At 28.8% G+C, this 9,474-nt stretch overlaps 1 pseudogene; it reads right to left on the bottom strand.

The window, feature by feature from the left end:
* Positions 1-4,306: 4,306 nt before the first annotated feature.
* Positions 4,307-6,026, bottom strand: LOC129319697 (auxin-responsive protein IAA33-like; annotated as a pseudogene).
* Between the last annotated feature and the right edge of the window lie 3,448 nt (positions 6,027-9,474).

The raw sequence follows: 9,474 nt of genomic DNA, 5'->3' as shown, positions 1-9,474 counted from the left end.
TGATTGATTTTGATTTTAGTTAGTTGTTTGGGTAATTTTTAATATAATTGATTTTTTTCACCCCAAAAATCAATTATACACCCAATCCGAACAAGTTGTAAGAAACATTACAAGTTCAGTTCCATCTATGTTTATGTACAGCAAGTTCGCTCATGTCAATGGTAACGAATCAAAAGATGAATATGATTTGAACTCTTGCCAGTTATGTGATGTCATATACAAAAAGTTGTGACTTAAGTTATTGCCAATAGAATTAAACCTCTTCTTCCTAATATTATTGCTCCTAATCAGTGTCGTTTTAAATGAGCTCAAATAATATCATCATATTTCATGAAGTTATTCATTCTATGTGTAATATGAACGAGAAGAAAGGTTTTATGGCGATTAAGATTAATTTTGAAAAAGCTTATGACAGAGTTAATTGGGATTTTCTTATCTCATGCCTTGAGGAGATTAATTTGCTAACAAAATTGATTGATGTTATTCGTCATTGTGTGAGATCTTCTAGGATGCAAATCTTGTGGGAAGGAGTAAAATAGAAGAATTTAAACTAGAGGCATTCATCAAGGAGATCCTCTATCTCCTTATCTTTCTGTATTATGTTGAAAAACTTGCTCATCTAATACAAGAGATTGTTAAAGGTATTTGGAAGCCCATTCGCTTAAATAAAGATGGTCCTCTTCTTTTCCATCTTTTCTTTGTTGATAATCTTGTTATTTTTGTGAAAGCGACTGTAGACCAAGTGCAAGTGATTAAATAATGTCTTGACTATTTCTGTGCAATGTCTGGACAGAAGGTAAGTCATTTTAAAACTAGGGTTTTTTTTTCTAAGAATGTGAACCATAATAAAGCACAGCAACTTAGTAACTTACTTGAATTTAACCGTACAGCAAATATGGGTAAATATCTTGGGGTCCCTCTTTATCATAACCATGTGACTAAAAATACTTATCAATTTGTGGTGGATAAAATGAAGCAGCGACTCTCTAGTTAGAATGCTACTTCTATCTCTTTTGTGGTGGATAAAATGAAGCAGCGACTCTCTAGTTAGAATGCTACTTCTATCTCTTTTACAGGATAGATAACTCTAATAAAGTCTATGTTGAGTGCCATTCTTTTATATTGTATGCAAACAACTCATCTTCTTATGAGTACTTGTGAGGAGATTGATAAATTTTCTCATAGTTTTCTATGGGGTTTGACTGGGGAAAGAAAAAAGATTTATCTTGTTGCATGGGATGAAGTATGTAAACTAAAAAGAAATGGTGGCATTGGATTAAGACATACACAACTTCAAAATAAAGCCTTTATGATGAAAGCGAGATAGGGCCTTATATATAGCAAGAAGGCTTTATAGACTAGAGTCATCATGAGTAAGTACAAACGTGGGAGGGAGTTAATACCACAAGTGAATAGGACTCACCCTAGATCTCAGTTCTGAAAAGGTTTGAGAAAAAATTAGGAGAAAGTCCAAGCTGGGTGGAATTCATGACTAACTATGTGAATAAGGTAGCTGTTAAATGGACACCAAAGAAGCATGGTATATTTACTATTAGACCTGCTTATGATTTTTTGATAGATAGTTATGCTTGCCGTGATCAGATGTGGGCTAAGATTTGGAAACTTTGAGTACTTCAGCGTTGTAGATCTTTCCTTTGGCCTATGAGTCATGACTGTATCCTTATTAATAAGTCTCATTTTGACCATCATTCGAGCATCAACTGTGGTTTTGTTGTTGCCCTGGGGAGGTTGAAGACACTTTGCATGTGATGAGACAGTGTCCTAAAGCTAGGGAAGTATGGATGAAACTGATAAGGGCTTCTCAAAGACAAGCTTTCTTTGCTATGGACTTGCGTGAATGGTGTAAGATGAATCTTAAGATACAGGTGGAAGTTAAAAACTCCAAGTAGTGTGATATGTTTGTTGTTCTGTATTGGGTGATATGGAAGCGTAGAAATGAGAGAGTTTTTTAGGGTCGTAGATCGACATTAGTGATTGTCATTATACAAACTACAGCTATCCTTAATTGCATGAAAAGGGCTAACCTTCGTTTACAAAATACATCTATTCCTAGCATTCATCTAACCATGTAAGCATATGTGAACACTTTGACTATTGATAAGCTTTTTATTTATGTTGATAAGGCTTTTGCAGTTCTTATGGGTGCTAAAGGTTGTAGAGGACTAGTTAAGGATACTAAAGGAAATACCATTGAAGCTTTCATGCTCCAATTAGAGAAAGCCAATAACCTGATGGCGGAACTATGAGCATGTTATATGAGACTTAAACGTGCTTGGGATATCAAAACCAAACATGTAAGACTTCATAGTAACTGTCATGAAGCATTATCTCTGTTAAGAACTACTAATTACGGTCTTCATGAGGATCGAGAGATTATTACAGAGATTCAACAATTACTTCAAAAAGACTGGAAGGTTAATATAATTTGCATTAGAAGGAAGTTCAACATAAAAATTGATTTCTTAGCTAAACATGCCTTATCTCTCCCCACGGGCTTTCACATAGTGGCAATGTGTCGCTTAGGGTTTGGCATCACAAGATCTATACCCACCTTGTCTTGGTCTCTTTCTTCAACAACATCCAAGGTCATAAGTCAAAATAGCTTGAGGAGGAAAAGAGAATAGGAAAGTGAATGGCTGGAGATCATCTATAAAGAAGTAGAGTAAGAAAGGAAGGAAGAAGGAATACTTACATGGATATTTTTTTATTTTTTTAAATGCTATGTAGCTATCAACTAGGTAAAGAAAGTCAAAGTAATAATCAGTTAACGCTACCGGTAGGGTAAAATTACCTTTTTTTGAAAATTTTAAAATAAAATTATTCCAACAAAAAATTTAAAATGCCAATGTTCTCAAAGAAAAAATTTTAAATTATTTTTGTTCTTTAACCATTATTTTAATGATAAAGGGGAAATTTGTTGCTTCTTTTTTATCACTCAAAAGCTTGATTCTTTTTTATCACTCAAAAGCATCTCTTTTTTTTGCAATATGCATTGAAAATATGAGCACATGCATATGTAAGTATAATATATATATATATATATATATAAAGCTAACAACAGTGGCTTAAGGTTAGGGTGGGAATAAGCCAAATCCTTAACAAGGACCTATAATTTGACCTACTTCAACCTATTTATTAAATAGACTCAAACCATGTTCAGGCTTTTAATCAAGCCTATTTAGTTAAATAGGACAGGCTTATTTTTTAAAACCTGTCCTGCAAGCCCAACAAGTTGACCTATATATATATATATATATATATATATAATATATATATATTATATAATATATCACAAACACATCAACTTTATCATTTGATTTTTAATCAATCTATTATTTTTTATTTCTAGTTATATTTTCAATCATATTAGACTTATGTATTAATTTTAATGTTGTTACTTTGTTGTTATATTGTATTATAGTTTATAAGTCTTTTCAATTATTATATATTTTAATTGATAAATCAAGTTATATATTGTATATTATAATAATCTTAAAGTATATTTGAGAGGTTTAAAACTAAATAGACTTTTAGGTCGAGCTAGACTTTAAGTAAGTTCAAGCCTGAGTTCTAACAAAAGCCTTATATATGTTTCAAACGAGGCTAAGCTTTTTGATTTATTACACAAGCTTTGACTTAGTTGATTAAAATTTAAATCGACCTGTCCTATTTCTACCTTTACTCAATGCTAATCATTTGATTGGGTGGGAGAAAAAAAAAAGGAAAACTAATAAAGAAAATTCTCAAAAATAATTTTGAAAAAAATACTATCTTTAAAAATTTTCTCCTTATCTTTTTTTCCTTCCCATTTATTTTTATTTAACTTTCTCTCCATCAAAAACCAAACATAAGAGCCAGCCCCTTTGAGGGAAAAAGGGTCATGTGTTTAGTGTGTGTGGGGGTTTTTAGTTTACGTTTAATAAAAATTTATTTAGAAATCTAACTATTTGTTGAATTTGACAAAAAGATATTCTACATATAGTTTAAATGTACTTTTAAAGATTACTCAAAAATTTTTAGACTTCTAGTTAGTTTGCGTGATATATATTGATGTGTAAAATTTTTTTTTTGGGTAATAGTGATGCGTAAATTCTATGAATTATGAGAGAAGGAGGCATATATAGTTTTGAAATGAGTCTTGAAAATAACATGTCGTAAAGATAAATAGCGAATTAAAATGTAGGATATAAGAATATTGTCAACAAAATTAAACTGATAATCCATTGAATCCAAATATCTTGTGGACATATATCGTTCTGAATTGATTTGCCTTATGACCTCTCAATTAACACTTCATGTTCCTCTTCTTGTGCCCTCCTGAGTTTTGCTTGGCTGGAATTATCCGAATTCTCTTTGCCACGCGTACAAAATCCCTATTATATCATAGAAATGCAAATCCTTAATTGTCAAAATCATTAAAACCATCAAAAGTAAAACTTATATCAAGCTTGTAAATAATAAATAACGTGACTAGTTTTAAATTCCGCATATGTATAATTAATGGCTAAATTTTACAGACATCTTAACAAAGGGGGAAAGTATAATAAATTTTGCATTTCTCTTTATATGTAAAGCATCTTAAATTCTTAGTATTAGAAGTTAATAATGTTGAGACAGTTAAGAATTTCAATTTTTACAGGACGGCGCTTAATTAAGTGAGCAGGCATTTTCCAACTTCTAAACCACGTAAACAATAATTTATCCTCGAGATAACGGCATTTTGTTTAGTACTGGTTAGTAGAGGCTGATAATTAATACTCTTTAGAGTTCTATTTATAGAATAAAGAGAGAATTTTTTTTATAAATTTTTTTTATATTTATAAACTACCTTATTAAATTTTCAACATAAACCCTCCCTTCTATTTTCCATTAACTATTAGAAAAAGAAAATATGTTTTTAAATTATATATTTAATAAGAAAAAAATTAAGAACTTGTTAAATTTTAAAACAGAGTTAACAAATTTAAAAATTTTTTAAATTCTAATAAAATATATTAAAAGTGATTTATGAATAGTATCAGAAGAGTTTTAAATATACTCTCTTTTATCCTATTTATAAGATAGAAATAAAAGTTTTTTTATTCTATTTTTAAGTTATATTATTAATTTTTATTACAATTTTTTTACCTTTCATTGAATATTGGAAAGAGAAAATATATTATTAATATATATATATATATATATATTTAATAAGGGCAAAGTGAATAATTTATTAAATTTTTATGTAGAGTTAATAAGTTTAAAAATTTTCTTGATTTCTCTAAAATATATTGAAAATATCCTGTAAATAAGATAGGCGAAGTATAAAACAGTAGTTTATTATTCTTTTGGATAAAATCTCTCACATGCTTACTATAATTTGAAAAATGATTAAATGAACACATTACCTCCAAGAACAAAATTATTTGTTTAGTTTAACTAAAATGTTAATCCTTTCAATGTTGGAACTATACTCTACAAATTAAATTGAAATATACTAAATCTAAAAGAAAATAAAGAAGTAATTATTTAATTAAAGCGGAAAGAACCTTACTTCCAGTTGAGGTCGCCGGCGAGAAGCAGATCATTCTCCATATCTTCATAAGCAATAAGGTGACGGGAATGGCATTGGAAAGATCAAGATTGCGGTCATCGGCCGCCGCCTCCGCCATTCCAGCCGGGTCGACATACATCTGGCGGAGAGCCTTGGCGAGGCTGTGGTAGCTGGCGTGGTGGTGGAGGTTGATTCGGTGGCAGATGGAACGGCCCTCCAAGACCACCGTCACGGCAGGGACAATGGTGGACAGGAGATCGTGGTCGTCAAGGTCAGGGAAGCCATGGAACTTACTGTGAGTGAAGTTGGCAGGCAGGTTAGCAGAGAAAGAAGCCGAAGAAGAAGAAGAAGACGGAGTTACAGAACTACTCATAAGATTATTGTTGTGATGAATGTTTAGCGTCGTTATGTCTTGCTGATAAGTTGATTTCGAGGAGCAAGAGCCTTCTCTGTGCAGATCGAACCTGTTCATGTTTTCTTCTGAGTTTTTTGCGGAAGTAATCGAAAAGGGAATATGGTTGTGGTTTGGTGACTATGGTTTAATTTTAAATATGAAATGATATGTGGGGACTATGGTTTTGGTTAATATATTTATACACACGTTGGGGTCTTGTGTGAAAGATCAGACGTGTGTGTGTACAAGCATAATACAAGCTAGAGAAAATATCAGAAAATCATATTGGTTCTAAATTATTGCCCATTGAGTCAGATTGGCTGATTATTAAGCTTTAATTTCACACCTTAACTACTAATCCATCTACTCCCTCTCATAAGACACTAAGTATGAGTGGATTTGGGAAGTTCGACCTCAACAGGTAAAATTATTTTTAATAACTAATATTAAATAAAGAAAAAAGTGTTATAAATTTAAGTTTTGAGATTTTAAATTAAACATGACATTTAAAACTTAAATTGACTTGAAATCTTGAAAAGCTTGTTGTTGTCCAAACATTTAAGTTTCAAAATTGTGCTAGCTCTTGTCACAAGATGGGGTTGGCATTGATCCCAACAAGGATTTGGTTGGCCTTCCTTGATTAGAAGTGCAAGGACTAAATATTCAAATAAAATTTAATTTAATAACTAATATAAAATAAAAAAAGGACTCATGAACTTGAGTTTTAAATTTTTTAGCTAACTCACTAGAATTAAGAAGAAGTGGTTAAGTTATTAATTTTGTTTGAAAATATAATAAACTTTTAATTTACACATATTAAATAAAAAAATTAAATTCACTTTACATTCTCTCTCATAGTTAATAAATTTAAATATAGTTAATATTGTAAAAATATAATTAATTTTACATCAAGTATTTTATATAAGAACTGGATGATATTTCTAGAAGGTGCCCTATTATAATATGGACCAAAGGAAATGTGCAATTTAAAACTAAAAAAAAATGTACTCCCTGCTTTATTAAAAAATATAAAGTATCTTTTGAGGGGGTTGAATCATAGATGTTAAAAATTATAAAATATTTTTAGTGTTTTAATGTGTAATTAATACACATTTTTCAAAAATTTATCTAATAAATAAATTATTTTATATTTATTTTAAAATAAAATATCTTATTAAATAAAAATAAATATAAAAAAATGGTGTCAATTTTGAGAACAATTAGCTGCTTTATTACGAGTAAGATTGGATAAAAAATGTATTAATATTTTGAGAGAGGGAGTATCAAATACCAAAGACTTCTCACTGATATTACTTCTTTTTAAAGGTTGTTTGGCAGGATTTTTTTCATATCAATTAATATTTCATACATACATACATATATCTATATATATAAAAGAAAATTTCACAAAAAAATTAAATTTTACGCGGCTATTTTCTTTTTCTTTATGTATGAACCTTTTGTTTTATTATCTAGTTAAATGGGCACCCAGGATTTATTTGTTAAAAATAACGCAGAAGGCAGAAGGTTGACTTGAACCCCCCCTCCAAACACTGATTTTAAAATTTTTTTAAATTTAACGGTCTTTATGTACATGACTAAAAAAAGCAACTAAAAAAATATATATCATATTAAGCAGTAAAATATGTATGAAGAATAAAATAACATCATGCATATTGAAATCAATATCATCGATAAAATCTATAAATTATAGCAAATGGAGTTATTTACTAATTGCAAATTCAGATTTAAGTCGTCTCATTAACTAAGTTTTCATGTTCCATCTTGTTAATAATTATGACTCTTCTTGCCGACATACTATCTCACTTCCTTGTATTATTAATGCACAAACACGTCCCCTGCTCATCTTTCTCACTGTACAGGTACTCTCTTATTTTTGTACACAAGAAAAAAAAAATTATGGCACATGGTTTATAAAAATCAGTTAATTATACTAATTATTTAAAAATAAAAAAATTAAATTCAAATGTGTTGTGTTAATCAACATAAGTATGTATTAATATTTTTAATTAATATAAATTATAATAGAGATTTGATTTAAAAGTATGTAATAAATGCTTACTGAAATGAGTGATTTTATTTATATAAAAAGATAAGTAAAAAATAATATTTTTTTAATAATAAAATATAAAGGGAGTACAACTTATGGACCATTCCAAAGACTTCTTCACTATTTTTTCTGGTCCAAAAAACTGACTGACTTACTATTTTATAGCTCATGAATGCTCGTCTCCTTGTTAACGAAAGTCAAAACTACATTATCAACTGCATTATGTTTTAACTTTCCACTGGTTTACATTTCTTCTCATTCTTTGTACAAATGTGGAAGTAATTATCTGATAATACAAAAATTTCAACTGCTTATGAGAGTCAAGCCCCTCGGATCAACAAGGTCCAATCAATTGGTTGTGGAGGACACAATAGTTTTCCTTAATGTGAAAAAAGTGGGTGGGATGTTGCTTGTGAGAGAAAAAGATGGTGTGGTTTTGTTAATAGTTTATTTTCTCGAGAATAAACAATAACTGATTATTTAAAAAAGAACTCGAAATTCACAGAAGTGTACTTATCTAGAGTGGGCCTCGTTTTGAAGATGCAATGAAAATAAATTTTGCCTAGGGATGGCCGTTTATTTATCTACATTTAATGCGTGAAGAAAAAGCAAGCTGTCCCTTCTGCGTTGCTTTGTAAGATTGAGAAAAAGAGGATTTTTTTATTTATTTCATGATAGTTACTTTTTTATTTTTTTAAAAAATATTACTTTTAATTCTTACATTTTACTTAAATTTTAATATATATTTTTATATTTTTTAACATTTTAAATCCAACATATTTTTCACTATAACATTAGTTTTTTATTTTTTTAAAAAATATTAATATGGCATAAATAGTATTAATATGCTAACATATTAATTTTATACTTATATGTCAAACTAACATTGACATAGAAATTTTTAATGAGCAAAATTTTAAAAAACTTATTCCCTCCGTTCTAAATTATATAATACCTTTGAAGGAATTTTCTCTCATAAAATATAAGATATTTTTAATAAATTAAAGTTTATTAAATGTATCAATTTTAATATTATCCTTTCTCTCTTTATAATTAATTTTCTTCCTTTCTCTTTTTAATATATTAAATGATGGGTATTTTCAAAAGTTTATACTTTTATTTTGAAAAAATAAAATTGTTAAATATATTTAATAAGATTTATTAATTTATGAAATTTTGTCTAAAAGTATTTTATAATTTAGGATGGAAGGAGTATATTAAATGAAATCAAAAGGCTGACCTAAATTTTTTAAGTGATAAGCAAAACACATGAATTTCATGTAGGCTTTTCTTTATAAATTTTTGCTTATTTAAAATTTATATTTAGTACTAGTTTGACACGTAAGCACAAAATTGACAATTTTAATTGATATATTAGCACTGTTGATACTGTTTGTGTCACATTATATCCCTTTAAAAATATAGATATTAATGTTGTAAACAAAAAAAAAAAAA

The sequence above is a fragment of the Prosopis cineraria genome, unplaced genomic scaffold (assembly GCF_029017545.1).
Source record: "Prosopis cineraria cultivar Desert tree isolate PC_DT_omini unplaced genomic scaffold, ASM2901754v1 PC9, whole genome shotgun sequence".
Classification (NCBI taxonomy): domain Eukaryota; kingdom Viridiplantae; phylum Streptophyta; class Magnoliopsida; order Fabales; family Fabaceae; genus Prosopis; species Prosopis cineraria.
The sequence above is the reverse complement of the archived record's forward strand: the minus strand, read 5'-3'. Positions and strand labels throughout refer to the sequence as shown.